Genomic DNA, 18,325 nt, shown 5'->3' with positions numbered 1-18,325 from the left:
CAGAGAGTATTGTCTTGTTCTCACTTTGTTCAGTCCCAACGGTTAATGCAGAAGAGGCAACAATTCCTCCAAGTGAATGGTATCATTTGGGCTTCCTCCCTTCTTGCGACCATGGCTGCGTCGATGCTGGAAATAAACTCAATACATTGACGCTGGCAGTTCTTCGGTTAGTTAGACTGCCAAGGTCTTATATTTTATGATTACATCCACATGGCATGGTTGTACGTAACAGTCGAATCCAATGATCTTCTCTTGACATTCCGCAAGGTCACCTGCATTTAACGTTATTAGAATGGTGGTATACTGTTCTAATATCCTACTTTTCACAGGATGGAGTGATTTTCAGAATTAAAATGTTGGTATATAGACACAATTGGAAACATTCCCATTGATGCCCGGTCTATACTGGTTGAATTGTGTCCATATTTTCTCTTGTGTCTCCCCAATATGAATCAATCCTCAAAGAGTACATTCAATGTGTGACGTTTTTTGATTGACATGAGGAACTCGAAAGAACAATGATCTCCAAATTTACCGAACATACCTTTTTACCATTGGGGCAGCCCTCTACTGTGTGATCTTGACAGGCCAGCTGTAGCGTCAGTATTGAGAAGGTGAGGAATGGGTCCAAACTTTATTAAAGGAAAATGACATGAAACAGAAAATGAACTTGACTTTCCATAATAATGGATGAGTCAAAACAACACATATGGTTAATGAGAAAATGGAATAAAAGGCTATACAATTATGAAGTGAGTTAGCTGTAATTTATGTTGTCTTAAAGGCAGAGTAATTACCATTACATCTGTTCTCTCATCATTTAAACAATCATCAACGATTTGACATTGTTACCTTAACCTTCCATCTTGTTCCGGGTGCCGTCAAATTGTCTAAAATTGGGGTTAAAACTATCGACATTTCCGAATCATCCGCATAAAGATGATGATCCTGTTGCCAGTCTAGTGTGCATGGTTAAAAAAGATCTGGACCAGCATAGTCCCTTAAGGGATAAAGCCTATATATCTGAACCGTCTAGTCCCGCCTGCCAGCTACTATGAACGTGTAACCACATTTCACCTCAATATTCGCTATAAATGCCTCCTGGATTCATCTTGTAAGAAAACGAACGTCGAAATAATCATCATGTTTACTATTCCATGTACAGTAGAAACAGGAAATATAAACATTAATACATAGTACCATAATAGAGATAGGGTAAATATCCTGAATACTAGAGACTGTTAGAATCAGTTAAACCAACAAAGGGGTACAATGACGCTATGAGATGAGTTGACAGTAAACTATAAATCGTCCTCACACTTCTGTAAAGCATAATATGCACATCAAAAGTACAGAGCTATTCATGGTATGAATAATGAGACACAAAAGATTTGAATACAATTGAAATTTATTCTTTATGAAAATAAAATGCCTTTTTATGCCGGTTAAGTGTTATGAAGGAAACGTTTTAATCTCAAGGTTGTAGAAACACGGATAAATGACAGCATTTCGGATGTATCTATATATCTCCACGCACGAGCTAGACCATCTGATGTCAGTCATGAACAAATGAAATCACTTTGTCCGACAATTGGATCCTTACCTGTTACCTCATCAGAATGTTGTACCCTGTCTACGGTGTCTGTTATGTACGTTGTCCATTCGAATCTAGTATGATTGCTACAAGGTAGAGTCTACGGTCATGTGAGAGGCATATCAACTCCATCAATGAATCCCCACGACACTGTACGTGCTCCCAAGAGATTACGTTGTTTTCTGCGGCGCTAAGCACGAGGTCGACCATCACTCATGCACCACAGAAATCGACTCGATGTCCCTGTCCCTAGGAGTTGTCAGTCGTGGTTGACATGAACTTTGAAGGTCCTTAACCTGATGTTCTGTGGCCAATCGACTGACAGCCGACCGACAACAACCAACATCTCCCTCAAAGACATACTAGCATACAAATAATTTATTTGCCATCTTTGAGCAGTTGTCAATTGAGGAGGCGTCAATGTCAAGGTCACGACACAAGACCGAGGTCATTTGGTCCTGCAAATCAACAATATGAAATAGGTTAATACTTATAAAAGCGTCATACGTCATATGGTGAAACCTTTTGGGTTCTATCATGGTTGTACAAATATTTTTATCGCGCTTAGCAATTGTGGATTATACAAAGTAAAATACAATGTTTCACGAGCTGAAACCTGTTTGTCATCCATGTTTTACGTCACACGTTGAGTTTCACCTGTTTTCACGAGAGTTTCGATTTTAACTCACTCACAATTACCCTTGGCAATACCTGCTAGTTTATGTTGAGCATGTCATATTTGGGTGTATCATTATTCTCACTGTACTACTATTGATACTATGTCACTTCAGTCTTGTTTAACTATGGTAACCGGTTATGCTTTGATATGCTTTGGGCCTATCAGAGTATGCAGCTCGTTTAAATGCCCAGTGAGTGAGTTAAGATTTTTAAGTCACATCGGCAATATTGCAGCCATATCGTGACTATTAACAAGTTATAATGTTTAAATGCCCACGGTAATGTCATATATCATTTAGAGCTGGGCACTTTATCTTCAAACGTATAAACCTTTGTTCTATACTGGCTATATCGGAAAATTGTCTTTACTCTGTGTAATTGTTTTGCATCACTTATGTTCTTGGTGTATATGTACTTTCTTAATATGATCATTACATTTTCTGCAACTTGGTTACAAGCATTCTATTGTTGACTGATGATGTACGTGGCACTGAGACTAATAAACTCGACGGTTATTTGCTCAGATGTGTTGTGTTGTGCTGTGTTGTGTCTTTCAGGGACTGAGGGCAATGTGTGTATATGATCTCATCAACCAGCATGGATAGGTGTTCCGGCGTAAAACATGCAGTGACACTGTCATCAAATTTACCCATCTCTGGTAATGTAAATATCTATGATGTGTGATTTCAGAAAAATTTCTCTTTCATTAAAGTTCGTTTTTTAAGTAAGTCAAAATAAAAGTAGTTTATTTGATTCACTTGTCCGTGTTCGTTCTGCTATGGTGAAAATAATATATATTAATTATGGCTCCCAGGAAGACGAACGTTCAATGCATCACAGTCGCTTTGAGTTCATCTGTGAATATGAACAATCCTTATCGGATAAACAGAACGACTTCACGTGTAAAACACATTTTGCTGCAGAAGTCCTCTTTTCTGATGGCAATTGCCCCTCCTTTAAGTATTACAAATTGTCAACATCTTAGGCTTTGATCACAAACCCAACAAAATAATTATGGAACATAGTTGTGGCACAGATCGAATTCAAACAGAGTTTATGACATTAACAGCTTTTTAATGATCACCATTTACATTTTGTATCCTTGATGTCTGCAATTTCCTTTTGGAATGACCATTTTTAGTAATTATCGTTCGTTTTCTGTAGTTACATATAACAGTGATCAATGTCTTCTAATGGAAATATGTTTTTGTTCTCTGGTAAATTATCCCGAGAATGTAAAGTAATATAAAATAAACATCAAACATGTACACGTAATTACATTTCTTTTCGAGAATAATTGATCCATAGTCTTGAATATTCTCAACGGAGAATGACACTCTATAAGGCCTGATTATACTCCCACACGACTAAATATATCCAGTCGTAAGTGGCATTCATGAAGAACAACCTCCTCGTGGTGAGTGATGGGTAACGCTCACATCTCTTCCCCCGTGTGGACCAAGGGAATCGGGTGGTCAGGCTCGCTGCTTTGGTTGACACATGTCATCGTATCACATGTCATAGGTCGATGCTCATGCTGTTGATCACTGGATTGTCTGGTCCAGACTCGATTATTTACAGATCGCCGCCACATAGCTGGAATATTGCTGAGTGCAGCGTAAAAGTAAACCCACTCACTCACAATTGCCAGTGACCGAAGGGATGATGTAAACCCAGCTTGGATCCATGCAGGTAGCAAAAGCACTGTCCCCATGGTCCCTAAGAAAAAAAGAAGAAATGCTTGGAAAATGCTTTTTGGCAATTATTTCATAATGGTTGATATTTCAGATTCAAAACTCATATATAATCATTCATACCACCTCGACCTAATATGACATATGAGTAATCACGATGTACCATTCCCTAATCATAATGATTACTCATAAAATATCGAAAACTTAGAAAAATTCCATGGTAGAAAACAAACTCTACTGTGACCCACCTGGCAGGCAGACAGGGTGACAGCGTTCATGTAACGTACGGGCAGTACATGTCAGGGACCGTCTCAAAATATCAAGTGTCAGCATCACTCCTGGTCGTGGACTCTAGCCGAATTACAACAGGTACAACTCGGCTGACGTTAACGCCGTCCCGCAGACGGTATTCGGTATTTTTAGAACACGGTCTTCAGCTTTTTGCCACACTTCTGGGGGTAATTCTCGCAAAAGAAGCATACACAAGCTCTTTAACGTCTGAAAGCTTGAATGTGGCATTATTGGGAACAATAACATTCTTACAGTTACCCCAGATCAGCTCGATGGGCGTGAGCTCACAGTGCCATACTGGTGGACGCAGTACTATGTGGCCTTGTTTTGCAGCAAGTTCGTCAGTGATGTACTGGATTGGCTTTTTGTGCTGCCGGATTTTTTCCTTGAGCTGGGGCTTTGTTTCTGATTGCCTGTACGGCACGTTACAGGAAGTGAGAAAATCCTGCAACTGAGCCTTGAGATTGCTCATGGTGGGTGTGATGGTACCAGGGCCACGCAGGTTATGGTAACTAGCGTTATCCAAAATGATAACGCTTGGTCCGTCCAACTGCGATAAAAGCTGAAGAATGAGGACTATTTTTATGGATATACAACTTCTTTATTCTATATAAACACAGCTCTGTCATCTCCTCTTTTGGTGTACCTGAACCCCATTTCTGCCAGAGCTACAATCAGTGTTGTTTCCGAGACATTTATTGTATCTTTGATGTCATCTTGTATTTTAGGACACGTCGGTGGGATTTTGCGTTCATACAGTTTATAACCTGCACGGTGTATGACACCCTTATCAAAGCTATCCAGTTTGTCTTTCCTACCTGGTTTTGATTTTGACACGACCCCTGAGGTAACTGATTTGTTTACAACTTTGTAAACACGGCTTTATGTCAAATTAAGGGCTTTACACATTCTATAGTAAACCCTGTCATAGCTGGCGAGAGGTTCCCCCCTTTGTTTCTCCAGTAGGAAATACTGGTATAAATTTGAAATTCATTGTGAAGTGAAACTTCTATGGGTGAACAAGATTATCTATGCGATTTGAATTAAGACATTTTTAGGTAATTTTTTGAATATAACTACTACAAAAGTTCCATCTTTTTCACATTTAGATGTAAAAAAATACAAACAAACTTTTTACAATCATTATGTAATTTAATTAGTTGAGGTTATATGAATAATTATAGTCTGTATTTCAAAACTACAGTTTGTACTTACAATATTTACGAATGTTGTTAAAACGTCAAAATTTCGTCCTGTGAAGTCACCCCTCAAGTGCATTTTTTCATCCGAGCTTTAATATGCAACTAGATATAGTCGTACATTTATTATATATGTGCTTTTATCTTGTGGCCTTTAGCCTGTTTGTAAATTGTATTGTCTTAAATAAAGTAAGTAACATAGTTTTAGGTTTACATGCTAGTTTTAAACATCTGTGATACTCTGTTATTTTACAGGCCTTTGATTGGTTTTGTAACAACTTGTATTTACTATGTATGCAAAATCTTTCTCAAGGTAATGTTAAACTTTTACTCACTCACTCGCCCATACAGGTAGCAAAAGTATTGTAAGTCCCCATGGTCTCCAGTTGCTGGCGATCTACAGCCCGTTGTTATATTGTTTGTTTTGATAGAAATATAATTTTAGATGTAGAGGGTAGTTTTAGATTCTGTTTCTGTGATAGTTGTTTTTAATGTTCTCTGCTAAAAGGAGTTTATAACGTATATGCATCTATCCCGAAATTATAACTTGTTTTTCTACGTTCTAAATTTATTGATTTATAATTGATATAAATTAAATTGTTCTCGTCACGGTATGGCTGAAATATTGCCAGTGAGACGCTAAATATTAGCACACTCACTTATAACTTGTTTTAGTCGCAATATGGCTGATATACTGCCAATGTATCTTTAAAAGTTAACTCACTTACTCACCCCCTGTCATAAGCTTCTTTGGACTGCGTTTTCTAGTACTAGTCCTAATACACACCCCTCGACACCATGGTAGCTACCAATTCAGGCGGTTCCTTGTAATGACATTTATGTTAGGTGCTCATAGACATCCGTCCATCCCTGTCGTGGGGTGGCCCCAGCTCTTTCTTGAAGTCTATATATTCATTTAAGTATAGTAACGAGCAGATAAAATGCGACAAAAAACATTATTCTGTAGACTCGATCCTACTATCAATAAAGCCGAAATACATTGTTTCTAGCCGCCAGTAGCTTGCCTCGTTGGTATGGAATTATCTCCCTTGGCTTCAGGTGGGGATGGCTTGATCACGTGACCTCTTTGCTAGCAGACGATACCGAAGCTTTGATATGACGTTACAAAACAACAGAAATCGACTCTTGGCATATTATGAAGCAGGTATTACATCCGTAACTAGACTTGTGAAACTGACGGAACTGCATCGGGCCTCTGTTTACCGAAATTTGAAGAAATTTGACGCAGGGCTAGGGACAGAGCGACAGACTGGATCGGGACGTCGTGCTACTCTTGGGGCAAATGACAGACGGCGTATCGCGCGTCTCGCGGCGGCGAACCCAAACTGGTCTGCAAAACAGCTTGCTGTGAAGGGGTCAAATCAAGGAACCCTAAGGTATCAGAATGGACAATTAGCAGATCTTTAAAGCAATCTGGATATGTCAAGCGAGTGCCTAAGAAAGTTCCATTGATGACAACAGCACATGTGGAGAAAAGGCTCGAGTGGTGCAGGGAAACACAGGTTACAGACTTTTCAAATGTGATTTTTACGGACGAATCAAAGTTTCAGTTTTATAGGATCACAAGAAAGAGTTGGCCAAGAGGTCGACGTAGCTGCAAAATGGTTCCGAAGTTCTCACTCAGTGTCATGGTTTGGGGTGGTATAGGAAAACTCGGGGTAACGCCGCTGCTAACTATTACAGGAAGGATGGATTCATGCAAGTACTGTCAACTTATACAAGAAGGCATAGTGGAATCCCATATAGGACAAAGTGGAATACCTTTCAAACTTTTAGAGGACAATGCACCTGTACACAAGTCAAGACACAAGTACCTGTAACTTGTTTGAAACGAGTCACGGGACCTTAGAGAAATTTCCAGCGGCATCACCCGACCTGAACCCAAATTGAAAATGTGTGGCAGATTATGAAGGACAAAATATTAGAAAAGTTGGAACCGAAGAGTGTCGTTGAGTGGTCTAATCTCATCAGTCACATATGAATGGACCTTCCCCAGGACTACATAGACAATTTGATTGACAGCATGGGACGCCGTATCCAGCAGCGCATCGAGAGAAACGGTGGACTAACAGACTATTGACTTGCATAAATGTAAACTTCAGTATCCAGAGTTGATGTATGAAAAATATAACTGAATTTATCAGTAAATAAAGTTTGAAACTACGTCTGTGAAAAGTCGCATTTTTTTCTGCTCGTTACTGTAAACGTAAATGTCACAAGTTGAAACTTTTCATAATATGCTGTTGGATGACACATGTGTCTACACATGACCGTATGTCCACCATAAAACGTTTCTTAAAGCTCTGAAAGCAAATCTGAGAATCTTTCGAGCAAAAGTTGCATAAGTAACTGTGATTTTGTGATAGAAAGAGCATAGCATCAGAACATCCTACGTGTAGGACAAACAAACTTTTCAATGACATAACATGAAACGTTGCTGTGTGAGTCGCCTGCAGCACTCTAGCAGTATGTTTACACCAACTGCCCACGTGTTATCTCTACATTATTTATATAATGCCGGACTATATCACTGTATATGGATTGTTGTACGTATGTAGGTGACTGCAGTAGGTAATAGTATACGTGGAATGTGATGGAAGTTTAACCCACGTGTGTATCGACCTCGTTGTTACCGTTCAATTACCATGACCGTAATTTGATCAAGGAAGAGCTTGCCATATAGGACATCACACAATCAATTAATAGTCACGTGTAGACATCTGTTAATGTGGGTTAGTAGGGTATGCTTGTATGTGACTTGCTAATAATCGTTCCTGGGCCAGGCAATTTGAGTATCTTACCACACATAAAAAAACTCAAAGTTAAGGTGTGAAAGTACTTGACTTGTTGAAAGTTGTTTCTAATTCAAAGTGGGGAGAGGACCAGAGTAGACTGCTGGTCACCACAATGAATTGTTCAATTAGGGAAACAAATCAGGCTCCCACACACCCTATTTAGATGTACCCAATGTTAAACGCGATACATATTCTTTCTAAGTAGACGCCATAGTAATTGTTGTGAGGTTATTTGTGCTCCGGCCCAAGCAAGGTGAGCGAATAGATGAGTTTGGTTGTTTTACTCCTGTGTATATATTTCAGAGGTTTCTGTGTTAGGAAAATTAAAATGACCCTTGGTACTATAAAACATAAACGTAGAACTATTATTGAAACCAAGAACACTACTTCTATTTCCTGGTTATTTCAGGGTCACCATAATACTAGTGGATAGAAAAGCAATTTTTAGGTTGTTCTTTGTTCGTCTTGATATTGCTAGGATTGTTATACTGAAACAAACCACAGTGAAACGTGCCCTTGTGAGCTCTGATAACATTGTTTGTGATGTGTACCAAAGAATGTAAGAGATAAATTGTTAAACACACGTAGCGATAAATACCGACAATATCTTTAAAAATAACACATAATGGTATTGCATTTGTTGGATTCAGAACTTGAGGAGTAAGATGATTCAAGTATAGTGTTACTCTCTCAAATAGGAAGAGGAAAGGTTGTGTATGTATATTTGAGAACAACAAACGTGATATGATTGGAAAGGTGGAAACTTGGCCAGTAGTTATTTCGCGCTGATTGATAATAGCGATGGGCAAATAGAAGCCCGAAGTACAGGTAACTCCAGGCTTAAATAATTACTGATAGATAATAAGCACCGATCGGTTGTGGAAAAAAGGAAGGCAAGGGGTAAATAACACTGATTGGTGAAAGTGATAGGAATGGAAGCCAGCTGGATTGATAGTGGCACAGATAATAACACAGATAATCAAATCAATAAATCCTAAGCGCTCGGCAGATATGTCTCAAAAACAATCTTACAAGAGCTCCGGGCCAATACCCAAAACTACACCCATCATCCATCAGATTCACCATATCCTACCAAGGTCCTGCCAGTCATTAGATTTTCATCGTCATCAAGAACAACGCCAATCTTTCAAGACCCATCTGAACGTCATTGACACCAACGACGCATGTCCAAAACCCAGAGGAATGAATCTCACAATGGACGTAGTCTGTGTATTATTATGAAAATAGATGTGTGTTATATAGAGGACGGTACACGAGTGTCTGTCATTTATCTTAGAAACTGTTGTAAGATACGTGGCATGTGACACATACGAATGCAATAATTTGGTTCTTACACACCATAAATTGCATTGCTTTTTGTGTCGAACAGTTTCAAAGATAATATTTTCGCATCGTAGTGGCGCAGTAATACACACCACAACGTTTATGAATGAGTGACGTCCTTGGGCTCCTTGATCATTATCCATACCTCAGTTGACCCTCCACAAAAACGTTTCTGCACACCTGTGCATTTTCAAGGCGATACTGATGATGCTTAACTATATAACATCAAAGAAAATAAATTAAACTCTGAAATGACGATGATACAACGTAGATGATTGTTCTTTTTGCAAGCATGCAATCATTGAGAGTGTGACGTCATTGTAATCGTTTGGGACATTTGCTGGCGTTGCTCATTGATTTCAGACACAATATTCCCCATGGACCGGAACCAGAAATAAAGAAGAGTGTTTGTTATGTGAAACCCGTGTGCTTGAATGTGACATCGCTTAGGTAACATTCACTTCTTTTCTTCGCCACAGTTTTCCCCGGAGCCCGACACTTCCACGTGGGATGTTACAGATGAGATGTTACAGATGTGGCGAGGTGTATTATATGTGACTGTAGTTGATTACATCCTGCATGTAACGAAGAAATGAACTTTGCATATTATGCGTCGGAGGACTATTTTAAGCTGTGGCTTGTATACCATGGCTGTAGATATCTACGGGTTTATTTGTACTCATGAATCCCGGCAAATGTTTCATGTTTTACATTGTTTTATGTGGTGTGTTTTGGCTCTGATTGTCATCTGTGAATTAGCGAATCTGTTAAACGAATGCTCACGTAGTAGATCAGGGACTTGAATCGGATCTTTATCTACAGTCCACTTTTAATTGAAGTACTTGAATTGCAAAATGATCTTGCTACTGGCCAATATGAAATCGTCTTTTGTTGGTTGCCCAGCCATGTTGGAATCACTGGTAACACAGTGGCCGATTCTGCTGCAAAGGCCGCTCTCCACAAATCTGTGACACCACTTCTGATACCTTACAGTGATTATAAAACAGTTATAAGAAGTTACATCCGGGATTTTATGCAGAAGAAGTGGGACACCCAAGTAGATATCAATAAATTACTTGCAATAAAACAAACTATCGGTTACACCTACTTGGGTTGTCAGTCCAGATTTGAAGAGGTCATTCTAAGACGATGCCGTACTGGCCATTCTCGATACACTTGAGTATTTACTTAAAGGTGAGGATCCTCCATTTTGCATCCCTTGTGATGAAGGAATCACAGTCAAGCAGGACATGATTTGATTTTTCCATCACAAGGGATAAATATTTCAGTGTCAAAACAATGAAGGATCTTTTTTATAATGTACATTCTCATTTAATTATCGAATTGCGTTCAAGGAAAGTAGTTCATCATAATCACAAACCTGGAAATATATCTCACATATATGTCTGATAGCAGTTTTCTCACATGGGATTCTCTCCCACAGGTGTGTAAGACATTGTTGTCCAGGTTAAAATACAGACGATAAAAAAGTGGATTGGAAAAATAGAACGTGACGTTACATTAACCCCCAACGCTTACTTCACACTGATAAAACTCTTTGAACAGAGGAAGACGAATGACAAGTGAAATCTCCTAGGGCAGCCGTGCCGGCAACACAACGTCTCTTCATCCTCCTGTAACGAATGCTTGTCCAAGTTCTCGCCGTTGCACTAGTCTTTCCAGCTCATTCCAAATGTGTTTGGTCGGGTTGAATTCAGGGGAACGGAAAGGCAATTTCAGCCCAGGACCAGTGAGGACCTTACTGTGCCAGTGTCTTTGGTTCCTGTTGTACATCTCTGGACTCATCGTGAACGTTGAGCATAATGCAAAGGCGCCAGGCTAGGTCCTGTGTATGTTCGCCCAGCTTGGATACAAGTCGATTCTTAATGATCTGTGCTGACACTCTAAGCAACTGTGCTGGAGGAAGTTGCTCTAACAAATCTCGTTGCGGAGATAGCGTTACCTGATTTGTACGTCATCTTGGTGCGACGTCACACCCAGATCCCCAAGACCTTGGGCGATCTGCAACGGTACTCCGTCGGTTGCACATGGGTTCTTAGTCTGTGTATTGTCTGACAACTACAGCCAAGGCCCGTCCCACTACCACAACGGATTGTCCAGCATTTCCTGTATCACGCCCACGTTGATGATTAGTGAGTCGTTGTATTCCACCCTTAGGTCATACATTGTCTTGTTCAACATTCTACATGTGGTTGTCGTGTGTATGGTACTTCAAGAAGCAACAAAGATATTCTCCCTCACAATGTTTATGGTTGAGTACATGTACCAGATCACATGTATTTGCGAAACCCTCAGAACCCCAAACATCAGATTCAAAGAACACCAGACACCTGTCAAAACGTGACCAGAAGATCACCAGGACACAAAATCTAGCAAACTGTTTTTATGGAAGCCGCGGTTGGTGAGTGAGTTAGAAGGCTGATTCTGGGTGCTAGAGATTTGGACCCTGACTCAGAGAGTGTGGGTTGAAATCCCGGACAGAACTCAACCACCCAAAATACCAGAACCTGTACCTTTCTAAAAGTGTAACCCCATACAGAACATATGTTACATTTGACCACTTTCTAAATCTCAAAGTGTATGCATAGCCTCCCCACGTGTTAGCCCTATCAGTTTCTACTTGATGGGTACAAGTTGCCAGACCATTTCAGTGGAAACCGCAGTGGCTTAGATAGCTCACTTCGATTGTTGGTGAGTTGGTGCCTCACTCACAGAATGTGGGTTAGCCGGGATAACCCAGAAATAGGTTGGAGACAAACTGTGTTGTGAAATCAGTAAATAACCATACAAGATCAATTAAAAAATAACAAATAACATTGAAACACACAAGCTATCTGTTGCAATCACGAGAAGCATTTTATGTTTTATTTCTGTAATTATGCTTCGTACATTATTACATTGGGATTCTGACATTGAAAAAATACCTCAAGAATACACCGTTGGCTGTTAGATGAATTTAAATTAGATGCACCAAAATAGGTAGCGGTCAGTATGTGTGTCTGATTGGTCAAGTCCAGGCCTAATGCCTGGCTTAGAACTGTGATAGCTTACCGAGATAACATGCTGTAGTATAACCCCAAACTCTGACACGTCATACCCAGACCCAACCTGTCCTTATTTCATTACATTAACGCACAACGCCAGGCGCAATAACAAACACCTTAGGATACTAGTCCCTAAGCTGTTCAGTGACTACACGAGAGACCAGAAACGACAGCTGCCCTCGGGTTCTCCTAAGCTCACAAACGGATCTTCCACTAGGAACTCAGAGGTTGGTCAGATGAATCAAATTCTGTGTATGTTAAGTGATGCCAGTTTGTAAGCAGCAAAGTTAACACCTCTAAAGGACCTTTCACACGATACAGCTAGATGCTGCAGCTTGTTGCATGCAATTAGTTGTATGAGTTCAAATAGTGCTCACCTTGGCATTCACACAGCGTCGACTTAAAGTACGGATCACGCGGTTAAATTACTGCTGGGATTTCGGTTGCTGTGTTATAGTTAATTCACCTGATGAAGGAGTAAGGATATACTCCGAAACGTTGTGTTCCTCATAATAAAGAAGTTGAAATCCATACAAAACTCTCTTCCTTATGTGTATGACTTGTAAATGCCATTCAAAGACCTGGTGTTAATGTTCAGACGCACTGATTTGAAAAATGAACACTCTGACTTTTTAAGTTAATGCCGATGTATAGCACTGCATCTTATTACATGGTGTAAAATTAGAAACCGGTTTGAAAAGCGGTAAGTGATCTGCGTTGTTCAAGTTTCTCTGGTGCTGAATAGACATATTGTGAACGCATTATTCTACAGATTTATGGAAATTGTAAGTGCGAATTTTTGCCGTACATTTGAACCACCACTAGAAAATAAATGGTGATTTCCAAACATTTCCAATTTGGAAATATCATATTTCCAAAATTGGAAATGTCTTGGAAACCTCGTCTCTCCAAATTGGAAATGTCTTGGGAAACATCATCTCTCCAAGACATTTCCAAACTTGCAAATGTGGACTTTTTTTCCAGTGATGACAGTAGTGTAGTGCAACTGTATGGTTACATTATGAAGTGACTTACTTGTTTTAGAGGGCGGTGGAGTAGCCTAGTGGTTAAATCGTTCGCTCGTCGCGCCAAAGACTAGTCTTCGATTCCTCACATGGGTACAATATATGAAGCCCATTTCTGGTATCCCCCGCCGTGACATTGCTGGAATATTGCTAAAAGCGGCGTAAAAATAAACTCACTCACTCAAACTCACTACTTGCTTTAATAAAATGTGACGGACATACATTTTGACGTCAAAACAACAAGGGAGGTATATATGTACAAAGAAAAAGGGGCATAACTCCTCAATGCTTAACTGTAATGTGTACTCATTCACCCACAAAACAAATATGTTCAACGGTGTGATGAATGATAGATGACATCACACCCGGTAACCTACACAACGCTTTCACTGAGAGTTGTATGCGGTGATTTCAGAGCAGGATCTTTCTTGCTACACGGACAGAATAGGAAGGAGCGATGTATGTTAGGTATGTTAAAGGTTAAAACGGTTAAAACAAGGCATAGTAGGGACATTGGTAGGCTTGATTATTGCAATGCTCTCTTACAAATAAGGGGCGGTGGGGTAGCCTAGTGGTTAAAGCGTTGGATCGTCACGCCGAAGACCCGGGTTCGATTCCCAACATGGGCACAATGTGTTAAGCCGATTTCTGGTGTCCCCCACCGTGATATTGCTGGGATATTGCATAAAGCGGCGTAAAACTAAACTCAGTCAGTCAGTCAGTCTTACAAATAAATCCATAGCCAAGTTACAGTGAATTCAGATGCATCGCAAAGATTCCTATAACTGAACACATCACTCCTGCTCCCGAAAACTTGCACTTCTTCCCGTCTTCTCTCGAATTATCTTCAATACCTTTATTATCACCCATGACTGACTCAACAATGATAACTATCCGTCATATTGAGGGCTTGATTTCCCTGTATTCTCCTACACGTGCACTTCGATCTTCCAGTGTCGCTCTACTCTGTCTACTTCTACGATGTCTGACCGTGCCATCTCAGTTTGCAGTCCCCAGTTATGGAACTCTCTGCCATCTGAACTAAGAAACACCAAATCCAAAGACCTTTTCAAGTCTCTCCTCAAAACCCACCTCTTCCTCTCAGCATTCCACTAGACTTGTGTGTATATATATAACAGGGCGTGGAGTCATTACACAGATGACATCCTGACCTTGAAGGGGTTAACCCTTTGGTCATATGGACAAAGCGTCCGAAGGTCCGTGGATCCAATCCCAGCACGGGTCTCGGAAATTTAATGGCCGCAACATATATGTGCATGCATTTGTTTTTAACTTTGTCATAGCGCCAGTGAGCACAAGTCGATTGAAACTAGACACTTTAGAAGACAGTTATGTATATAATTATAATTATTAGGTTTTCAGAGCTCAAGGTTTTATTCTACACTTGATCAATTCGACTGATTTCCTTTGAACCTTTTGTATTTGTGACTTAGTAGACAATTTCACAAATACCTGTTTAGAGGACCGCCTCCGTATTGTATTGGTTAGAGCGTCCGCCCGGAGAGCGCAAGGTCGCGGGTTCGATCCCCGACCGCGTCATACCAAAAGACGTTAAAATATGGTACTTGTTGGTCCCTGCCTGGCTCTCGGAGTCAGTATAATGTGTCTGAGTGGGGTATTCATGCTTCACTGCGGTATGGTATCTCAGTGGCACTATAAAACCAGCTTCAGTCTGGGCTAGTACAAGCAGCCGCACATACACGTAAACACGCATGCACGCCCTCAAATGAGCGAAATATTTTCAAGCACGACCTTAAACCCAATTTCACCTCACCTCACCTCACCTCTCCTGTTTAGAGTGTCGTAGATGAGTGTGAAATATATGTTCTGTGATAGGCATGGATATATTGTAACCATTGTCCAATATTAAGGTTCACATGAGTTTTTGTGACCTTGCGGAGACTTCGCAGATACATTTTGTGTGTTTTGACAAAAACAGACACCCTGTAGTTTTGTAATTGAACTCCCCATGCAGCTATCGGTTATTTGAATAAATATTTACATTGAGGATGTAGGGTACAGCTACATAGTTAAAGTTAAAAATAGCACCATGTAAACCCACAATAATAGGACCGACGCAAATGTGTGAGAACCTGTATTGAGCTAACAAGGTTACTCTTGTTTTTTTTTATCGTTTTACATAACTATTAAATCATAAATACCGAAATAAGAGTTTACCGAGAATTGAGTATGTCCTATTTCGTAATAGGTAGGGTACTTTATGGATGACAACTTCTTTATTATAATATGATGCGACTTTTCGGTATAGATTCTTTTGCCGTTGTCAAGCATGAGTAAGTTAGTGAGTGAGTGAGTTTTACGCCGCTTTTCGCAATGTTCCAGCAATATCACGACGGGGATGACCAGAAATGGCCTTCACACATTTCACAACAGGCAGCTTGGGTTATCCGGGGTAATAATGGCCTTGATTGTTAGCGCTATGAGCATACCTAGTGTGCAGTTTGGCGCTATATAAATGGACACATTATTATTATTATTATTATTATTACCCATGTGGGGAATTTAACCCGGGTCTTTGTCGTGACGAGCGAACGCTTTAATCACATGGTTACCCCTCCGCCCGGTCATGTTAAGAAGTGAGTGAGTGAGTTTAATTTGACGGTAATATTCAAGCTATATGGCGGCGGTCTGTAAATAATCGAGTCTGGATCATACAATCAATTTATCAAGAGCAAGAGCATCGATCTACACAATTGGAATACAATGACATGTGTCAATCAAGTCAGCGAGCCTGACCACCCGTTGGACGCTTTTACGACAAGCTTGTGTTACTGAAAACCTGATCGTCACGGGTCTGTAATGAAGTTGTCATGGAAGTACAAAATATCCTACCTTTATGATTACGAAAACCAGGGGCGGATAGAGCTTTCTGAGAAAGCTGGGTTGCACACTTTTGAGAAAGGGAGGGTGCATACTTCATTTTCACCCGTTATTATTAGAGTTTCAATGGTCATTTGATAACTTTGAGGACAAAAGGGGAAGGGGAGATGCACACACACGCACACAGCCCCTCTCTCGATCCGCCTAAGAAAATGACGTTCAAACAGACTATGCATCAAGCTGCATACATACGAGTGTGCATGTCCACGCGACGTAAAGTGTTACAAACAACAAACTGCACACAAGTTGCATTGTGTGAATGCCCCTTATGAGGTGCATCGCTTCGAGCATTTCACGCATGTCAATCGGATAGGGAGTAGTAATAAAACTGAAATAATGATCAAAGTGCCTGGGAAGGGAACTGTGATCGTGATAAACTGCAAATTTATGGTCAAAGCTGTGCTATTTGCAGTCAAAGGATTATATTCTGCCCTGAAATAAATACGCTTTTCAAAAACTTCAAATACAAGCCTGTATATCGTCAAAAACATCAACGTGTAAGTTACAACAAATAAACATCTTGTCTGAACGCAGTGACGCATACAGCGATACAGAAAATATATGTCATGTAATATCTCTGTTTTGTTTCTGTTTTTGTCATTGTTTTACGTCAGAGGCAAGTCAATATTACGTACATCTGGAACTCATACTAACGTAATAAATATGTGTATCGTGTGAATAGGGCTCACAAATAGTGAGAAAACTCGAGTATTACTCAACGTACTGAGTACTGACTTGTTCATGATTATGACTACAGAATACACACTTCCGACAGAAAGAAGAGACCACATTTACACTTTATCTAAATGTGTTACGTACAGTACTCTTCTTGGATGCAAACACGACCTAACTGATCGTGACATCTTCCATAATGGCTAAGAGAGCTTGTAGAAAGAGTAGATAATATATTCTTACTTACTGCTTGGGGATGTATAAGTGAGTGACAAAAACATCTAATAATGCACCAGTATGACACAACACAGTTCTAATATTTGATACGCATCGGTATCTAGGTCTTTTTGAGTGAGTGAGTGAATTAATATTTAACGTCACATCGGCAATGTTTCAGCCATATCGTGACGAGAACAATTTTAACGGTGATAAAGAATATGTGGATATTATAAAACCTGTCGTCAAAGGACAGTAAAACAACTAGACGATCACAGTTAGAATTAAAACTAGCATGTTAGTTTTCGAGTTAGATTGCAATTCATCGGTCCGCTTTTGAGCCAAACGCACTATAAGTTAAGCACTATTTGGACAATACAATATAAACACAGGCTATAGATCACCAACATCTGAAGGTGGATCACCATACTAGAGTCCATGGGGACTTATAGTACTTTCGCTACCTGCATGAACCCTAGCTGAATTTATACCACCACCCCTTTAGCCATTGGCGATTGTGCTTACATTTAGCCACAAATTAAGATAACAATAATACTACGATTAAAAATGTAGCAGATCAAAATTTACTTCGAATGTTTTGGGACTTACGTATCCTCTAAGGAGGACAATACAGGTCTTTTGGGGTTGTCCATCTTAGCGGAAGTGGGCTGGATACGTGACGTCATCAGCTAGCGATTACGTGTCTTACTCTGAGAGTACAAAAGTACTAGAAGCTGTACTTCACTGAGAAAGTGTCATCTCAAATATAACAATACGTTACATGTGTTCACACACGTTTTATGGAGCCA

This window comes from Haliotis rubra, unplaced genomic scaffold, assembly GCF_003918875.1.
Source record: "Haliotis rubra isolate DU_JTF1 unplaced genomic scaffold, ASM391887v1 Scf153, whole genome shotgun sequence".
Taxonomy (NCBI): Eukaryota; Metazoa; Mollusca; class Gastropoda; order Lepetellida; family Haliotidae; genus Haliotis; species Haliotis rubra.
Note: the sequence above shows the minus strand (reverse complement) of the source record.